The sequence below is a fragment of the Enoplosus armatus genome, chromosome 13 (genome assembly GCF_043641665.1).
Source record: "Enoplosus armatus isolate fEnoArm2 chromosome 13, fEnoArm2.hap1, whole genome shotgun sequence".
Classification (NCBI taxonomy): domain Eukaryota; kingdom Metazoa; phylum Chordata; class Actinopteri; order Centrarchiformes; family Enoplosidae; genus Enoplosus; species Enoplosus armatus.
This window is the reverse complement of record NC_092192.1, coordinates 12,849,670-12,869,804: the sequence shown is the minus strand read 5'-3', so window position 1 is coordinate 12,869,804 and position 20,135 is coordinate 12,849,670.

The window sequence follows — 20,135 nt, the reverse complement described above, 5'->3', positions numbered from 1 at the left end:
AACAACGGTTGTTTGCATCCACTCAGGAGAGGCCTCCTCCTGTGGAACTATTGATGGGCCCTTGACATAAGTGGAGGCGGCGAGGTAGAGGGTCATAGTATCGTACACTGCAGTGACAGCAAAGAGACACTGACATTTAAAGTAGCGCAAGTACCCCTCCGCTAGCAACTAGTTGACAGAAAAGCTTGTGCACATAACCCACTGAGTCGACTAGATAATAATTAAGAGGTGGAGACCAGGCGTGATGAGGAAATTAGAACGATAATTGTCTTCCTGCTTGAACTTCAGCTAAAAGCTTTTTATCTTAGAGAACAATATGAACAAACGACTGGAAGTTCAAGTTAATTTTTGCTCATGAGGGTGATTTGAGGTGCAAAAGGGTGGCACATAAAAAGAGCACATATGGCACATAAAAAAACATATAATTTAAAAACACAATGCATAGGAACTTGGTGCATTGTATACACATTGCTCCAATAACAACTACGAGTAACAGTGGGCATCACACCCATCACAACCCTAATTCCCATTATGGAAAACATCAACCCACATCCGGCTCCTCATGTTCAGGAGACCAATAGACATCAGCACAAATGAGTTTTTGCAGCTATTAGTCATAATAGTGGACAGTATAAAACAGGGAGCAGGGGTAAGAGTTGAAACTTGTGCTGAAGTCAGGCAGAATTTAATTATTGAGTAGGTGCATGTTAAGATGGCCGAGGGAGAAAGGGGACTGGAGGATTCAGGCAGACAAATGAAAGCAACTTGCAGTCCCACCAGGGACTGTCAGCAGCAGTCTGAGGTCTGAATCTGAATTACAGTCCAACACTCAGCCGTCTGTTTACTCGGTAGAGCTCACCCTGGTACGATAGGAATGGTAGATGAGGGCAGAGGACCCTTTGTGGATTTGTAAGCCACATGTATATGAGTTTAGGGATTTGTGGATGGGGCCAGAAAGGGCAACCAATGACTCTGGCTGACAGGGAAAAATATGAGTCAAAAATATGGAAATTAATGTCACCACTAGAACACACAGTAAGCTATGATTTAGTATTGCAATGGCAAAGTCATGGTCACAGGCTGACAGGTATAGTCTGTTATCAGCCTCTGTTTTTATAAAGTTAAGCTTGGTGTTGCTGATCCAGTTATCCTGTTATATGGATGCTGAGAATAGCTTCAGCTATAATGTGTGGGTTAAGTACTGTATACTAGAGGGTAATGCAGAGATAAAAAAAAATGCCCAGATGTTCTTGTCCTCTCCCAATCCTTAAACGTTCAGTCTTGAACCCATTATTTTTCTCTTTGGTAAAAATGTTTTACTTTAATCAGGCCTCTTTCCATAGTTAGTTCTAAATGTAATTGGAAATCCCAGGTTAAAGTGATAATGTCGGAACTCCCATACCTGTGCTGATCATTCTGCAATTCATGAAAATAGGCCAATGTACTACAGATTTTCTGAATTTATGTTGGGCAAATGATTATGCATTCTAACTGTGTGCTGATGTAGCTGATATAATTAAATATTACATGTAATTACGTGCAAATGTTCTCCTAACTTTCATCCATTCCCCAGACTCAAAACGAAGCCTTGTCTCGTCCAAATCCCAATGCAGCAGCGCTCCTGTCCCGCGGCCATCCCATGTGTCCTGCAGGATTCTGATTTCATGTCAGCCTCTGTTGCAGATGATCACAAGTCTGATCGGCATTGACGGTGGATGTGAAGACGTTGGGGCCCTGTTTGACAAAGTCTCTTGGAGTTTGCGTGGGACATGCTTAAAAAACAAAAACAAAAATACAGGAGATGAAAGTATCTTAAGTGGGAGGTGCACACTTGATAATACCAATGACAACAGAAAGTCCCAGCTCTCATTTAAACAACCCTCATCTCATCTCCAAACATGAATGCAAGTTTTCCTCCACAGTCACTCGTCCTAAATACCACCACAGATAGTTACATCTGATCCATGTGCGCTGGCAAATGATCATCTGTATTCCTCTTCTCTGCCCTCTGTGCATGTTGCAAAAATGCCTGGATGTGAAATTTAAGCAGCATAAATGTCTCTCGACAAAGCAAAGTTCAAGTGAGAGCTGTGGGACTCAAAGTTCTCTTTTTTCAGAATTACATTCCAAAGAGTTCTTGGGCGATTTTTTTTTTTTTCTCGTGATTCAACCTTTATTTAAAGGGGGAAATCCCCCTGAAAGTTTTTCATTCTAAAATACAAATTTCAAGAGAAAAAGAAGGTATTGCAAATGAATGTCATCAAGAGGTGAGCAGCCTTGCCATTAATCTGGCTCTTTCCCCCCCATTACCCCACGATTGACAAAATATACAACAAGATTAATCGTAGAGAATGAGGCCAAGTGTAGCATCCATTATATATACAGTATAAATATGTATTAAATACAGATTCATTCATGTTCTCATTTTACAACTTAATGCCATTTCCCTACTGCTACAGTATGCAGGCTTTAGATAATAACATTTGTGTTTGCCTTAATCTACAGTGGTTAACTGACAGAAGCATGACATTTGATATTACTCTATTCGAAGTCTTCCACAGAACTCTGTTACACTGTCAAAATTATTCAGTAAGAATTAGTGTTATATGCTGCGCTGGGACAGCCTTGTGCCTAAAGCCTCATAAGAGATTCGAGCAGGTTGTGTGTGCATTAATTGTGCTTGTCTGCGCGCCAAATCAGTTTTATGTAATTCTGCCATGTTTGGATCGCTCTTTTACTCTCTGAATGACAGGCTGTTGCTCTCAAACAGTGAGAATTACATATACGCTGGATTTTAGTATAAAAGTAACTTCCAGCAAAGTTATGTTGTCATTGAGTCTTTACACTATTACAGTGTTTTCCCTCGGAGACACAAAGGACACCACCCTGTGTGGTAGAAGGTGAAGTAGAGGTTATTACAATGGCATACACACACATACATCATTATCAGCCCTTTGATCGCTGACACTATTGGTAGGCAGTTGTCAGCTCAACACTCAACGTGTGAGCGTCATCCTCTAGCTCACAAGTGGTGGCTTCATCGCTAACATTAGCTACTGTAGCTCCACCTAATGGCTGGCTCGAAGCTGCTCTCTGAGCTGCAGTGTAAGAGCGTTGGGGAGAGCATCTTTACTGCTCTGCTGCCATTGCCACTAAGTCTTCTCTCCACAGCGTTTGACAACCTGATTTTTGGTCAAGTACTTTTGCAACAACTATGTAGCAGTTAAATATTTTGTTTGTGCTGCAGTGCATTTTTTTTTTTTCAATTTAAAGCTAACTTTTGAAGCTGTGTGAGACATGATGCTGCTTGGGGCTGTAGTGGAGGGTAAAGGCACGTAAATGCATTCACTGGCTGTTAATGTTGCTTTAATCATGTTGAGCTCGGTACAGCTTTACAGTAATGTAGCTCGATAGTTCAAGTTAGCTTGAATGTAAACTCCATAGTTTATATTCTCACATTATGCCATTATGTTTTTAACTAACACTATGTCAGTTTAAGTGCTTCATGCACTGATTTTTAATACAGATATTGGAGAAAGTAAAGCAGATAGAACTGAGGGAAAATGTAAAGGAGACAAATTCTGAGAAGGCAGAAAAAGCGGTCGAACTTACCGCCGTTTCTGATTAATCTTTGGTTTGGTAAATATCATTAAAGGCATAACTGTAATCTAAAACTACCAACCATCAACTCAATTAAAAATAAAAACTAAATTTGATACACTGACTACATGACAACTATATTTTGTTTTTATGCTGTTGTTTACATTAGTAATGTTTGTAAAGACAACAGCAAAACTGGCTCATGATTTTGATGTTTATGATCATCTGAGAAACACAGCTTTTCAGCTTTAAGTTCAAACAAATTAGTTCCACAGTTTTTGGACTGTTTTTGGAGATAGTGACCAATAGGTTCATCTTTCCATTGTACTAGAGAAACTGAGGTAAGGGTTTTACCTACCTTTCTGGGTACATAACATTGAACACACCTCACCTTTGCGCAGGCCAGACTGTGTAAATGAAGCTCGTATGACTCAGCCCACAACCCCAACCTCAACCTCCCTCCTCCTCCTCTCCATCCCACAGCAGGATGATTATCTATTTTCTGTAATGTGGTGATGATAGAGAGAGCGATAATACTTTAAAGGCGTGGTGTTTGGTTTCAGCCCCTCATCTGGGACATAACCTTTTCCTTTCCTCTGTGCTATGTTTTCTCATTATATGTATGGTAACTGGATACAACAATGTGCACAATATTAGTCAAAAACTTGAGTCCATTTCCAAAAGTCACTCCTTCTTAAATAGGATGATTTTTTCACACTCCTCACACACCCTTTTTGTTTCCTGCTCTCCTCCTCATCCATCTCCTCTCCGGCTCTCACGCCGCCTGTGGCCCAGCAGCAGCAGCAGTGTGTGTTGCCACAAACAGAGAGCAGGCAGGAGAAACCCACCATGACAGGCAGATAACAATGCTGCAACACCACACTAATTGGCCTGGGGCTTACAGGGAGAGTCTGGTGTTCAGCAGCCTGGTATTTTGGGATGTGAGAGCAGAGGGGGGGTAGGTGGGAAAGAAAGAGGGGGGGGGGGGGGGGGGGGGGGGGGGGGGGCAAGGAGTGTCAGTTTTGATTATGGATGAGTTGTGAGATAAGATGAATTAGGACATGTTTTTGTGAGGTGGAAAGAATCAGGTGTGTATGTGTGTGAGTATTTTCATGTGTGTGTGTGTGTGCGTGTGTTAGTGAGCGTGGGTTGTGTGTGCGTACATGCCATGCGCGCACGTCTGCTACACAAAGCTCTAATCAGAGGAGATGGATGATGTTTTAGCACCACTTTTTTTTTATGCGCGATCAAAGAGGTTACTCATAAAGTATGCTAACGCAACCACATTTACCACTGCAAGCAGTTCATTTACTGATACAGAACTATCTTTGATGTTATTTCTATAAGCCGTTATGTTTAAAATACAAAAAAAAAGGAAAAAAACAGGCTTGGAGGTTTCATTAGGATTTTAAACTGGGGAATTTACAAATGTTTTATTGATTTATGCCTTTGACACCTGCAGAGGGCATCAAAAACAAACCACAACACACCCACTCTCAGCATCAATAAAAAGTGCATTATACTCTCAAAACTATTATACCTAAACCAACTATCTATACAGGCTCACTTCACATAATTTCATCCAATACTTTCTTGTTGGTCCTGTTAGCTTTTCAGAAAACAAACTGCACCATTAATCATAGGCTAAAGGGAAGGCTGACCTTTTTGACTTAAAATGGTCCACTCAGCATGCAGCTCAAAAATTGAGTTGTATCAGAAATGGTACATTCAATCATATACTGTAGTGTAGCACAATAATACACAAGAGCTGGGACTTACGCCAATAGACTGCTCAGTCTCAAAAAAGAAGCTTCTGGTATTCATATTTCACATTCAGTGATAAGCCTTTTATATATTACTCTATAGTCGAGCCTCTTCTGTTCTTTTCTCCCCAATTCCACTGGGACTCCACCTGAGAGTTTGTCAGGGATCGGGGTGTGTGAGGACATGACAGCGGGCACTTAAAGTTCTGGGGCGAAAAGAAAAAGACAAATAAAATACTGTCTGGGCATGATATAACAATGACGTCACTTACTTCCTCGTATCTCTAGAGACCCTAGAGAACCTGATGCTGTCTGAGGAAGAGCGCCAAGATTGAAACATGTTGCATGAGTGGCTGATACTCCAAGCCCTCTTTTTGTTGTGTGCACAAACTCAGGAGGCTGAGCTCAAATTCCATTTCTCTTCTTCTGTTCCTGCTGACCAACGTCTCCATGTACATTATGAATTATCATTTATTATCAAGTAGCAAACAGAACTGAGCTTCACTCATTACTTTCATCTTTCTCGAGTGTCTGTAATGTCGAACCGTCGAAAATAGATTTGTGAAAACTGAGCGGGGACTTCAGGAAAGGTTATAATAGAATTGCAATGGACTCACAGCATGCATTTTCATGAGGATGAATTGCATAGAGTATATATGTTTATATAAACCACTATGTAGGAGGTTGTTGAGGTGATAATGAGTTATTGTGGAAAATAATTGTAATAATTGTAAGAAATGTATGCTTAATGCATGTTAGCACTGTACATGTTAAAAGAAGCAGGGCCCATCTGTTTTTAGGCTTTATTACAGTGTTGGATTTTAACCTTTCCAACTAAACAATGTGCTACTGTACTGTAAATGGCCTAATGCGGGTTGCCAGCTTTTCATGTGGCTTTTTTCCCACAAATGGCTTCAACTGTATTAAGTCGTCTCAACCGAGACAAGCCATAGCTTGTGGCAGTTTAGAATCATTTCTATTCTTCTTGGGAAATAAAGTTTCATGACTCTGTCAAAATCCTAAAGGTCAACAACGGTCATTCTCATCAGTCTTCTCAGAGGCCACACTCAGCAGCCTCCTGGAGACCGGTCCCATCATGACGCGGCTTTGAAATAACATGAGCCTTTCCTATCCAATGACTATGTACATACCAGTCAAAATAAGTAGAGATCTGAGCAGAACTTGAAGAAAGCCAAAAATAGTTTTAAAGAGAAATGCAATTTACTTGCAATTATTTTAACTCACAGTTAAGGACTGTACAAACATTATTGGGGGAGGGGTCAGAAAATGTAATTTTTATTTTTGGGAGAGTAGGGGAGGGTCATTTTTTTTCTCTTGGCACAGTAGAAGTTCTATTAAGATATGAAGGTTTAAATTGTGTTACATAATTAAATAAGTTGTACCAATTTTACACTATTATATCATTTTGACATGCGGGGAGGATGTTGCAGTTTTACTGCAAGTCAAGTGGTGGGTTAATAGAGAACATTAACCCTGGGGAGGGCCTTGCTTTTTTACAAAATTAAACCTAAGATTCAGACCTCCTCAAACTCTGCACAGCCGTTTGATATTGTAAATAATATAAAGATGTGTTAGTGGAAAATCATGTTGTCTTTATTCTTCTTAATTCCATTTTTTTAGAATCTCAAATGCCACCAAGATTTCAAACAATGTCATGTGTTGAGGGGAAAGAGTGAAAAGGGTAGATTGGAGAGGAGAGGTTGCTTGAGCGAGTATCATCTGCTTCTCCCTTTAAAAGTCTTCCAGGATCCTTTTGAGAAGTTTGAGCCAATCAATAACCTGTCAGATAGAAAGCCTTTTCACTTTTTGGCCAGTCCACCCGCTGCTGCTCAACTCAACTCAATCCAGCTCTCTTCTTGTTTTCAGCCTTTCTCTCAAACTCGTTTTATTACCTTGACTCTATTGAGTGGACCTGCCAGCTCAAAGAAACATTGTCCCCTCTTACACAGCTCAGACTCTTAATAAAAGAAGGGTCACGGTGTCAGAGATGCTCAGCAAATTGGGTGGTGGAAAAACCACACATTACAGTATGAACTTACTCCTGTAAAACCAAACCTCCACTCTGCCTGTCTCAAGTGAGCCACTTCCTAGCGACATTTGCAGCAATGCTGGCTTTTGATTCTGTGAACTGAAGACATTTTGTCACTTTAAAATTGATTGTCTGAGCTCTAAAAGGACTGACAGTATTTACAGTAAATCAAAGCTGTAAAGATGCCTTTTCCCGGAAAGTTGACCATGTGAAAAAATACATTTTCAGTTTATGAGTAAAACTAAAATAGCATATAAATAAAGTAAACATCTAAATGTATCTCCATTTTATTTTCTATATTCAATAACGTTTTATTGCTGCCTAGTTTTGTAAGTTCAGCATTCATAATGGGAGGAAATGACAAGGAGGAAATGTGTTCATTTAGCTTTAAATAGATAATTTTTTTCTGTGAACATTGTGCAAAGGCTGTCAGTTTTGACCAACTCATGTGAGCACAGAACTTGAGGTGCAAATAGTATGTAACACCTCATGCATTGCTATTCACCCTTTTCAAAGCACCCTGCTGATATCCTTTTTACAATGGATTTGGCTTTTCAGAATCGGGAATTATGTCGTGGTTCAGAATGGTTTTCTAACCTCTATATGTTTAGACTACACCATGCTCTGTAGGAGCTAACGGCTAATAACAAAAACGTTGTTGTTGTTTGCCTGTGTATTTAGTCAAGGGTGATGGACACAGTTGATCATTTTTGACAGCTGATTTTGATTTATTTAGTCTAAATTTATTTCTCAAGTCATCTTGCAATCTGAACCAACAAGGTAAAAGCCCCAGAGAGGTTTACCCTCAGGACCGGAAACACCCCTTACCACAGGTAATCATCAGGTGCCAATCATCCATCACTCGGAGCCTGTCAGTACATGCTCATGGCATCACATCATTTAGATGATTGATGACCAGTTGGGTTAAAAAAATAGCAGTCTTCATCGTAATCTATTTCTAACAAATACTGTGGATTTCCAAATGCACGTTCATGCACACTCGCGCATGAAAATAAAGTACTTTGGTTACACATGTATCCTACCATTACACACCACTGTGACACAATTAGCCATTAATTAAACGTGTGTATCCACAGTCTTCTTTTCATTTACGTAAGGAGATGGAAGGATGAGAACAAATACAGTGTTCAGGGAAGAATAAGCAGTCTGTAATCAGCAAACAGAAGAAAATGTTCTCCCAAGCAGAAAGACGGTCAACAAAGGCGCTCTCCTTGAGCCCCACCCTCTTTCCATTTACTCTGCTCAGTGAGAACTCTCTGTCTATGCTCAAGCTTCCTTCCCTCTGTGGTATCTGTTCATTTCTCTCTTCACCTCTCTTTGTGAGTCCATGCTACCCCTGTAAGATGTTTTAGTTAGTTTAGTTTCTCTTGTGAACAGATCAGAGGTCATTGTAAAGTTCCTATATGTTATTTTTTTCCACCATATTTATTTATTTACAGAGTTCACATGTCTGCTTTGATCCACATGAGATATGAAAGAAATTTAAGCTATCAATATTACTTCACACATTTTGTGCATAAAGTAGATTTACTTGTGTGTCTGTACACACACAGTAGGCATGTGTGCTAAATTAAAGTATCTCATCAACTGAGTATGAGTGTAAGAGTATGCTCACCATCATCAGTGTCAGTGACTCACCATTCAAGCTGCATCTATTGGGTCTTATGTGTTATCACCAGTCTGCTGAAGTAACAATATTTCATTGACTTTGAGTGCAAGTGACAGTGTAGGCTACATAATGACTACTCATACATTAACATTTAGTTTGTGTGAGGAAGCACCAACTCCCTCACCAACTATTTGCTAAACCCCCTCTTTGGTTAAGAAAGGTGGAAAGAATTCTCACACATAATTTTCTTTCTTTTCTTTATCTAATTTATGGTTTCAACATTCATTTAGAAATACATACAATTGTACTCAGCATTAAAATCTTTAGATGTAAGTTTTTCTTAAGAATATATTAAGGCATGCTGTAATCAAAGCCATAACCTGTTTGAGTCCTTCGTGGAGGCCATCTTGTGCTGGTGCTTAAAGAGGAAGCACGCCTCAACTATAGCCCTTTTATGTGGTGTATGAAGTGGGCGGGTTCTCCAATTTGATTGGTCAAAGGATGTGTGATGAATGACAGGTAATTAAGACAAATATTGTATGATGTTCAAATGATTTGCTTACTTTGAAGGTATAGCATTGATGATAAACATATTGAAGAATGAACTGAGGCTTGGTTGGTATGAGCAAGCTAAGAAAAGCATTGTATATTTTTATTAACCATGTCAACTCTCTATTCTGTAGTGCTGACCTGATAGGCCAGTTTGAACTGGCAAGGCGGGCCCTCATACTATATATGTGAGTGCAATGAGAGAGAGGGGGGACTGGTTGAGGAAGAGCAGCACCAGAATTGTTTGAGCTGTGAATGAGTATGAAGTGTTTTTGCTAAATTTCTTTTGTTTCATTTTTGTTTGTTTTTTTTTGTTTTGGAGACTGAGAATAAAAGTCTACCTAATTTTTTCAGCATAACTCCCTGCCTGTGTGATGTTTTTGTCCTCCTCGAGTCTCACCATGCTTCCCTGCACCTCACCTTGCAACAGTTTGCAAAGCCATATGTTATTTGTGATTGGGGCATTTATATTAACTACATTACAACACACTTTAATGAATTACCTAAATGTACATTAATAAGTAAATAAACAAACTAATGTTGGCAAATAAAAAATGAAATTGATATCAAAATATATACAGTAACTATGAGACAATAGGAATTTGTTGTAATGTAATTGATTATCTTAATTTTGCAGGTATTTAAGTCACTAGATTACCAGTTATTGTATCTATAAATGTTTTTTTTGATTTTCAGAAAATGTCCTAATGTATACCAATATCAGAATATTAATTGATTATTTATTGAAAGATTTTATCCACATTACCCACCCCTATTTGAAAATATTTCAACAAATAAGAAACAAGGCATTACAACACCAAAAACGCAATATCCATTGTTGACTCATTTGAGAAAAGTGTTTGCCATCATTGCTAAAAAAAAAAAAAAAGGCCTTCTAAACTGATCAAGTCGTTTGGAACAATAAATCTTTATATGAATCATTGCAATTATTGTAGGTCAAACTGACTGAATGATTTATTGACCCATTGTTGTAGACTGACATCAGTGTAGGCTAATAGGTTACAAAGGTATTTGTACCGTGTGGTGTAGACAGTTATTCATCTCCCACTTATTTGACAGAATGAATGCCAAGCACAGTCGATGGGCCAAATCCAACCTTGATGCTGTTGGTTTTTGGGAGGCTGCCATTGGGCACAATGCAGCATGGTAGCAAGGTTATGTTGATACATTACTTACTTACTTGTTGATACTTTAGATTTATGTGTTGTCATCTCTAAAACATGTATTCACTTATCATACACTAATTGCCGCACTTCCCACGTGTCATACATTTATGAATACCTGTCAATACACTGCATATAAAAACACACACGCACGTATCCCTATAAAAGGTGAGTGTTAAGCCAGGCACGCTCCTTCATCGACCCACGCAAAATGCCTGAAAGCACATTGACCGTGGTAGCCCAGTGGGATTGCAGAGTCAATATAAACCAACAGGAGCAATGATTGATTGATCCCCTGCTACCCTACTCTCCTTCTCTCCTCCGCCTCATCATGCTCCACCACCATGCTTCCATGCCCCACCTTCCATCTCCCTGCAGCCTCTGTGGGCTTGTTCAGGCCTAGTATCCTCAGTGCAAATGTATCCAAATTAGATCAAGATCCAGCAGACATGGATATCAGTTCACACTTGGCATTACACGGCATCTCAGACCATGTCCACACTAAGGCAGCTATTTTTTGGAAATGACGTAAGACAACAATGCATTGACACGCTCTGTGATGGCTTATTATACATGTCAGGTAGCCGATCACACAATACAGGTCTTTTCATTAATCTGACTTTGCAATCATAAAAGAGTTGTCGTTGTCTCAGTGCAACATTGCAGCCGGGCAACAGTAAAAATATATATGTAAATGACAACAACTTGTTAGTTCATCTCTATCGAAACATATAAGTGATCATGGAGAGCAGGATGGCACAGAGCGGAGGTTTAACCAGCTGGGATAAGTGACAGAGCAGTGTCTGTCCCACTCCTCACAAGTTGGCTGTGAAGCACAATTTGTGTGGATGGAGATCTAGCAGGCTTAGAGTGGACTTAGTACAACTTATGAGACCACTTTTAGTTTAAATTGGATTTTAACTGCACAAGTTGCTAAGTAGAAAAAAAAACATACACATTTTTGTCCAGCCATACTATTATAGAAAGGATTGCAGTGTCGATTTGGTACCTTTCCTCTGACACCAACTTTAATAATGTGTCAGACATGTTTGGCATATTCTCCAAAGTTCACTAGGCAGTCTTTCAGTGCAGAGATGCATTTCTGCCCACACTACATGTCCTCGGCCACCTTGAATATTGATTGGGTGGTCCAATCCCAATGCATCCACAACATGGTTTAGGATGACATCACCCAAAACACATTTTATGTGTGCACATGGCCTATTTAAAATCCCTGAGCTCATTGTCAGCCCACTCAGCCTTCCTAATACAGTTTCCCAAAGGTTGAGCAACAGCTTCACATGTAGGATTCTGTCCTTATTTATTAGTAAATTAGCATATGTGTGGATTATTAAACATCACCCATTCAGGTACCAATGACTCATATGCAGCTCTCACCTGGTTATTTATCATTTTATCTTTGGGGGAGAAAATGAGGTGTACATGTTTGACAGGAACTGAGGGAGGAGTCGTGGTTCATGGTGAACTCCCATCTGGACCCTTTATCAGGGTACATATTTTAATGAGCCAAACACAGAAAGAGAGACAGGAAGCGAGGTCAGCTTTAAACACAGTGATTAGCAGTTCAAAGAGAACAACCAGGGTTTTATCTACCTCTCCTCCTCTTGGCCGTCCCTCCCCTGACACCCAGTTCCTCTCATCTTCAAACGACCCGGATGGAGGGTGGAGGGTGAGGGATGGCCTCTCCTGGGTCAACCTACAGGGAGTATTGATGGCAGGAAGATGGAAGGCTAGAGGGCAGCTTTGTTGCCTGCTTGGCCTCTCCCCTTGCTGGGCAGTGATTAAATCAAGGCCCTGGTGTGAGGCCTTCTGCTGGGGCAGCAGTGGGTTTCTATCCCCTGTGAGCTTGGATGTGTCCCTGAGAAAAGATGTTACAAAGAGCCTGTTATTTATTTTCTGAATTCATTGTGAATTCCCTCACAGGACTCTTTTTTTTTCTCCTACCATGGGCCAAATACATCACTCGCAGATGTCCAATACCTGCCCAGAATCTCAAGTTGTTATTGTTAACCTGCTGGATATCAAACATAAGATCAGGTTGGATTTTGATGCTCTTCACTGATACACTTCACATAGCCCTTGGACTTCAAGAACAAAAGGCACTCTGTAAAGGTGACAGGAATCACAAAAAGGTAATCTCAAGCCTAAGGGCTGGTGTGAAAGCCCTTCGATTGATATTCTTTGGTTGTACATATGGACAAACACCAGATTTGATTAAGAAATCCTTATAGTCTATAAATTTTTATAGTTACAGAACCATGGAAATTATGAAAAGTATCCTAAATCCTAGAAAAGTGTACTTTGAGTGCAAGACTTCAGGATTGAAACCGAGGAGCTGGTGGATAATCTGGGCCAGGTGTAAATGAGCTGTCCCTCTACTGCTATTATTGAAGTACCTGTGAGCGATCCCCAGTTGTTCTAGTGGAGCTGCTCAGTGACAAACAGCAGAATGCGGTTGCCCTTGGCAACTCCCTGGTGGGAATCTATATAACTGTATGAATGTGACACAGTATGGTGCTGAAAAATAGCATGCATGCTCAGCCAAAGTCCCCATAGAAATAAAGATTCAAAAAGTTAAACGCTAAGAAAAAAGAATGTAACGTGTAAACATTTGAAAGATTGTAACTCTCTCCTGCAGAGCACAAGCGAGTGATTGCTGCGCCCCAGGGTCTGCTCCTGTCGGCTCGACATAAAGAAGAGGGAATACATTCAGGGAGAGTTATCCTTATGTAATTACTCTGAAATCAAGGGAAAAAAGTCTTTTTGTCTTTACGTGTAAACTTTTGGGAGATTCTAACTCCCTCCTGCAGAGTAGTAGTGAGTGATTGCTGTGCCCCAGGACCCGTTCCTGATGGGTTGACAGAAAGAGGGGAGAAATGCATTCAGGGAGAGTCATCATTTATCCCTATGTAATTACTCTGAAATCACGGTGGTGAAATATCTGTACTCAGGCTGACGGAAGAGAAAAGCCCCTGAAGGACTGTCTGAAACATACGCTGCCTAGGAAATGAAGAGACGGAGAATAGAGGCAAGTAGGAGAAAGAAAAGTGAAATGAAGAGATGAGAGGGGATGAAAGTCGATACAAGGTCAAGCTGTTTTAAAAAGAGATGGTCTAATGAGCAATCAGATACAATGATTATTAATCAGCAGACAGTGATGAAGAGTGGAATGGAGAAGTAAAGAGAAAGAGTGTGTGAGCTGAATTGTAGTCAAACAGTTATTTTAAACTTCATGGAAATCATGGAGTCAAACTTTCTGCGTCAGGACGATTTGTGCAATTTCAGGTATCATAGATTGTCAATCACAGAACAATGAAGTAAATTGAATTTGAATGCATTGTCTGTAATCATCGAAGCTTACTAATTTCATTTATTTAGTGCTCTGTTTGGCCGGCGTAGAGTGGGAACATCTGCTGCCGAAAGTGTGTATCTTTCTGAATGTGTGCAATTGGGCACAATGACATACTTATTACTTTAGTTTATACTAAAGTGTTGTTGAAATTCCTCCCTGAATTAGCTCCCCTTTCATCTTGTACACATCCGCATTGAAAATTCTCTCTTTTCATTTTTTCCTGCAGTAATTCTCTCAAACGGGAGTCTTCTCACCCTCCTTTCCTGCCAAATGAGAAGTTTAGTTAACACATCCAGCGCTAATCTCGGGACCATTATGAGCATTGCGGGGATGAAAGAATAGTAAGGGAGGGGATGAAAAGCAGGGAGGGCTTTCGTTCTTCTGCACTGTGCTGTCCGCTGATGAGGGGGTTTTGAGGATGTTTGAGTAGATCATTAAGGAGAAAATAAATCCTGAATTCTCTCTCTTCTCGTCTCCTCTGCTCTCTTCCACTTGCACTTGAAGACAGCAGTTTGTGAGCAACATCTCTCGGCACACACTTCTTTCTAATTCTACATGTATCTTTAACACACACTCAAGCTATACATGCAGTCAAGTGTGTGTGACTATGACAGGAAATGAATATTTAAGCATTGAGCCGCAGGTGTAGGAGCCACAGCCATTTCTTGAGTATTCTTGAGCGCATCATTTATTTACCAGTTTGCGGCTTCAAAGTGTGTTTAAATATCATAATTTTCTCTCTGTATTCTCTTTAATCAGGCACATCATCCCCTTCACCCCCTCCCCTTTCCTCAACTTTAGTCTCCATCTGCTCTGCTCACAGGTGCTGTGGGGAACTTCTCAATGTGTGTCTCTGAAGGTTTCTGTTTCTCGGGGGTTACAGATCAGGGTGTGCTAGTTCTCTTAAATCATCAATACGAGCCCAATGCCTACTTCCAGGAGGAGGAGAAGTTGTCAGAGGAGGGACTGTCTTTGAGATACATGTATGCAAAGCAGGAGGAGATGTGTGTGCGCGTGAACGTACATGTGAGCAAACGTCCTGATAGAGTTTCCTTGCCTGGACAGGATGCGTAACTATGGCTGGAAGTGATTAGGCTTTGATGTTACCTTGAGTGATAGATGAGAAGAGGAGGAGGAGGAGGAGGAGGAGGAGGGTTGGAGGAGAGGAAAGGTGATGTTGCTGACACAGTAGTTTGAGACAACTTTCTTCTCCATACTTTTTTTTTTCTTTGCCACTTTTCTATCTGCACTCGGCACATAAAACAACGGCTTCACTTAAAAGATGGGAAGAGTATAAACTGAGAATGGGGGGGTGGTGGGGAGGCAGCCGAGGAGAAGGGGATTTGAAAAGAAGCATGAAACGGGTAATGTCAATTTTTATTCAAATGCATGAAGGAGGCAGTTGGAGGTCACTGCAGTACTCACAAGTGTGGGTTAACGCCTAAAACAAACACATCCCTGCACCATAATCAACTCAGATCGTCGCCACACACAGTAAGCCCTGCTTTGAGACACAAGCAGCCAGAGAAATTTGCACACTGACACACACACACACACCCTCAAGTGGACCATCTTGCACATACCCACAAAACACATTAAGCAGTATAAGAGAATCGATGGTACTACTTATTGATGAGAATGTGATGAGAGTTTTTTTCCCACTCTCTATAAATAACTGGAATCAGACACACGTGTTTCGAATGTGTGTCTCTGTTTGTCAGAGGTTTTGAGTCCATTTGTGTTCAAATAGCTTGTGTCCCTGGTAACAGAGGCAGCTAGTTACTTGATTTCAGCTCAGTGATTGATAGTACGAATGGCCAGTATAGTCTGGCACATACACTTATTAATACTCCTCTGCTGAAAGGAGGAAAAATGTACTCTGCCCGCACAAAGCATACAGAGAGTCTAAACAGAAATTACCACACTGAATCCTGATCCCCTGTTAGAGATAAGTATAATTAGTTATCCACAGTTGTCATTTCTTCTTTTTTTTTCTTTCTTTTTTTGCAGCTTTGTACACGTGTGCTCGTATCACAACATTAATCTTCTGTCTTCAAAGGACGCTATTACCTGAGAGCACTGGGACAGATGATGAGCTAATTCCAAAATTAGATTTCTGTCTTTAGAGAAAATTGACTCCCTCTATTATAAAAACATGATTGCATTCATGAAAACAAAAGCACATGGTTTCATATATAGACGTGCTCTAAGGGACGCAATGTTTGTTTTAAAAACTGATGAGTTCTGACATCTTAATTTTGTCTAAACCGATGCATTAATGGAAGTCCACAGGAAGAGGTGGAAGGTGTAGACCCTCTTGTCCTTTCATTACAGTGCCTCTTTTTTTATTCTCATTCCATCTTCATTACCTCTTGACACGCACACTGTGTATTTAATAAGCAGGGTTATTCAACCCTGATGTTTGTTCCATCAGTGCAAATGAAACCTTGGCTTCTATAACTTTGCTTTTACAGTTACTGTATCCTGCGGGGGCAATTTAAAGTGGCATCACTCCTGCTGCAATGCTTAAAGAAGAAAGACATACTCCCTTTTACCACGGTCCCCTGCACACACAACAACAACTAAACAAATAATGATGTACGTCTCACACAAATTCAATTTATTTTCTTATACAAATATCCACCTGAAATGGTCACACAGCGACAGCTTCCTCTTAGCGATGACAGGAGTGATTTGATGAGCCTTATGAACCTTTGAGTAGCAGTATTGATGTCATCTATATTCATGCTGGCTTATTTCAGATACATTCACTGGATCAGGAAATGTCATTGTATTTCATTAGCATTTATACATGAGTGAACTAGGAGCATACCTTGGCCACAAATAAGACACAGCTATTCGCTTACAAGGAGCTACAGTGCCCCCAAGTGGTTTTTAGATGCGTGTTCTTCAGGCTCCTGCTTGGTTGAAGCACTACAGAACAATCCATCCAAGTTTGTGTGTCTCATTTTAACTTTGAGTGATTCCTTATGGGACCAGGCCACTTTTGTCTTTCCAACGTGGTTTCAGCTGATCAGATTGCCTACCTGTTGCTGATCCAGCACTTTCAGGTCACCAGAGCGCATGTGTTAATGGATTCTGAATGTCAGAATTAAGAAATGTGGACCACTTACAGTAAGAGTAATTTGAAATTTAATGGGGTATATCCGAAGCGATGTTGCTTTTTCGAAGATGTATATCCAAGAACCGAAGACTTACACATTTTTTTGAGTTCAGGTTGTGGGAAGCTCCACGTCTTATGAGTCATTAAGTTCCCATAAAGGAAAAATGCTATATTACAACCATGGACATGATGACAGGTTGCATTATGTTCTTTGTTTAAAATGGTACTCTAATAAGACTCTGCCAGTTGTTTCAACTTGGTATTCCAAATGACAGGCCCTCTAATATGAAATTCAGAGGAGTTATTCTACTTATGAAGATGTACCGCTATATATCCAGATTAGTTGTACATCCATGAGCACACGCAGTACATTCATTGACTTTCCATCGTCACTACTCGCTTGTTTCAAGCATGTACTGCATTTACAAATGGGCTTCTGCAGTAAAACGTTAATCAAGAATATGTTTACCACCATAGCTTTGTCAATAGCAATTGATTGGATGCAGTGTCATTTCTTACTGCATCACAATAGGAAAATAATACGTTTTCTGCTGTAAGGATGAATGTGTTTGAATGTGTATTATAGCGAGAAAAGGGGCTATGGGACTTTAAAACTGAAATGCTACCATTAATGGGAAGATATTTATCTCCAATTATCGTTTTAATGGCAAAGAGTCATCTTGATGTTAATTAATCATAACATATCACTCCAGCTTCATCTGTGGTGACACTTTAATTTCAGCAGTTATTATCACTACCACAACGTAGACTACACTGTGTCAAGTAATGGCTCTGTAATGACCCTCACTAACTGCAGCACACACGTCTGGCATTTATTAAAGGAGCTGAAAGTTGTCGATGTCCAGAATGCATTATTATCTGTTCCCATCAGGAGAGACATATACTCCTCTCAACGCTTCCATTGTCCATAGTGTGTTTAACATGCCACCATACACATCGTAGCAATCAGGTGCAATTTTAGAGATATAAATTTGGATCTTTCATCTTCTCCAGACTATTTTTCAAAAAGCTGTCGTCAGGTAAGTAGATAAGTGAAAGGAGCAGCCCAGAGATAATGAGGAGTGAACGAAAGTGAGCTAAAATGAAAGGAGAACATTTTTGAGAAAAAGGAAAAGAGGTGTGAGAAAGTCATGATTGAAAGTCTTTCAACAGTTAGTTCAACAGGTATTATTTTATTTATATGATCTATCTATCTGACTATGTATCTGTATTTTAACGTGTCTATCTTTCTATTTTTCTATTCTTAAATAAACTTCTATCTGAATAAATCATTCAAACTCAGTGGTTGACAAACCACTAACTCCCATACATGTGTCTTGAGTGGACTTTGACTCCTTTGAGTTGTGCACAATAGACCGTTTTCATAGCAGACATTTTGACTTGTCATAGCAGGTGCACAGGTTAATTATTAAAATGAATGACGGCTCTGTTCTATTCAAGTGTCCCGGTAAGCCATGACAGTGTGAACAATACTAGGACCCTGAAACTGAAAACAGCTAAATGGAATTCAGCAATCATTGATTTTATTATTTACACCTGTGCTTTTCCTACATGTCAAAATGTCTGCTGTCAAAAATGCCCAAATATGTTGGTATGATGTCAACATTGTCAACTGATTCAAATTAGTGAGCTGTAATTCTGTTTAGCCCACAAGGCAGCTTCTAGATAATCATATCAAATGTACTTTTTAAAATAGCATGTACTATTGAAGAACGGTAAAATGATGAAGTCAATATCACATCACATCACTAGCGATTGCTCGTGTATTTGACCACTTTAACAGAATAATTTTCACACTGATTTCATTTTATACCAAGCTCTGGTGGCCACAGACCTTGCTAATGAGCAGGTAGCCCACTCAACGGTATACAGTGCTTAACAAATTTATTAGACTACCTGTCATAAAAATGAGAAAACACAAATATTTTAGAAATCTGTCAAAAACTTGTTTCAAACTAAAAATTGTATTGTTATTTATTAGGCAAATAACAAACTGGAACAACTAAATAGTCCTTATTCACATATATTAATCAAAAATCTTAATATTTTGTATGACTTTGATGTGTATTATCATCGAATCATCGTCTACATCTGGGGAACGAAGAAGAAATTGACAACAACTTCCTTTGGCCCTGATAACAGCTTGCATTCTTGCAACCACAAAACGAATTTTTCTGTTCAGGAATGCAAGTAAATAACTGTAATTTGGCATCTCAATCAAAAAATAATAATGTGCTTTACTATTTTCTTCTGCTTTTTTGTAAAACAGTAAATTTGAGAATTCATGGATAACAACAATTATATTTTAGCATTAAAGAGCTTGGCTTGCACATACTGGTGGATTAACCATTACAGAAACATAAAATATTTTGGTCAACAGCAATACTGTTAATTTAGGGCAGCGGTGACAAACACCTTACACTGGGTGGTGGTCTAATAAATTTGTTAAGCACTGGACATGCCTAATGTGGATGCAAAATGGGATTTTTTTAATTCAAGTCAAGTCCATATCTCTTGTGACACTGGTAGACAAAAAAAAAAACATGCAATCATAGTCCAGAAATGTTTTGACTGCAACCTATGATTTCAATGGTTATCAGCCTGCTATTTGCTATATAGACTTTCACAACTAATTATGTAACAATTCACCTAGAGATAGAAGATAATTTTACGTAACTTTCTGCTTGTGTTTTGCATTTATTTATTTATGTATCCATTGTTGCATATATTGTTGAGTTCATAACTGATGCGCATCTGTTCTAGTTTTGACCAGTTGAGGGCAGTAATGTCACGGTGACGCATGCACTCAGATTAATTTTGGATACGAAGAAGAAGAGCTGT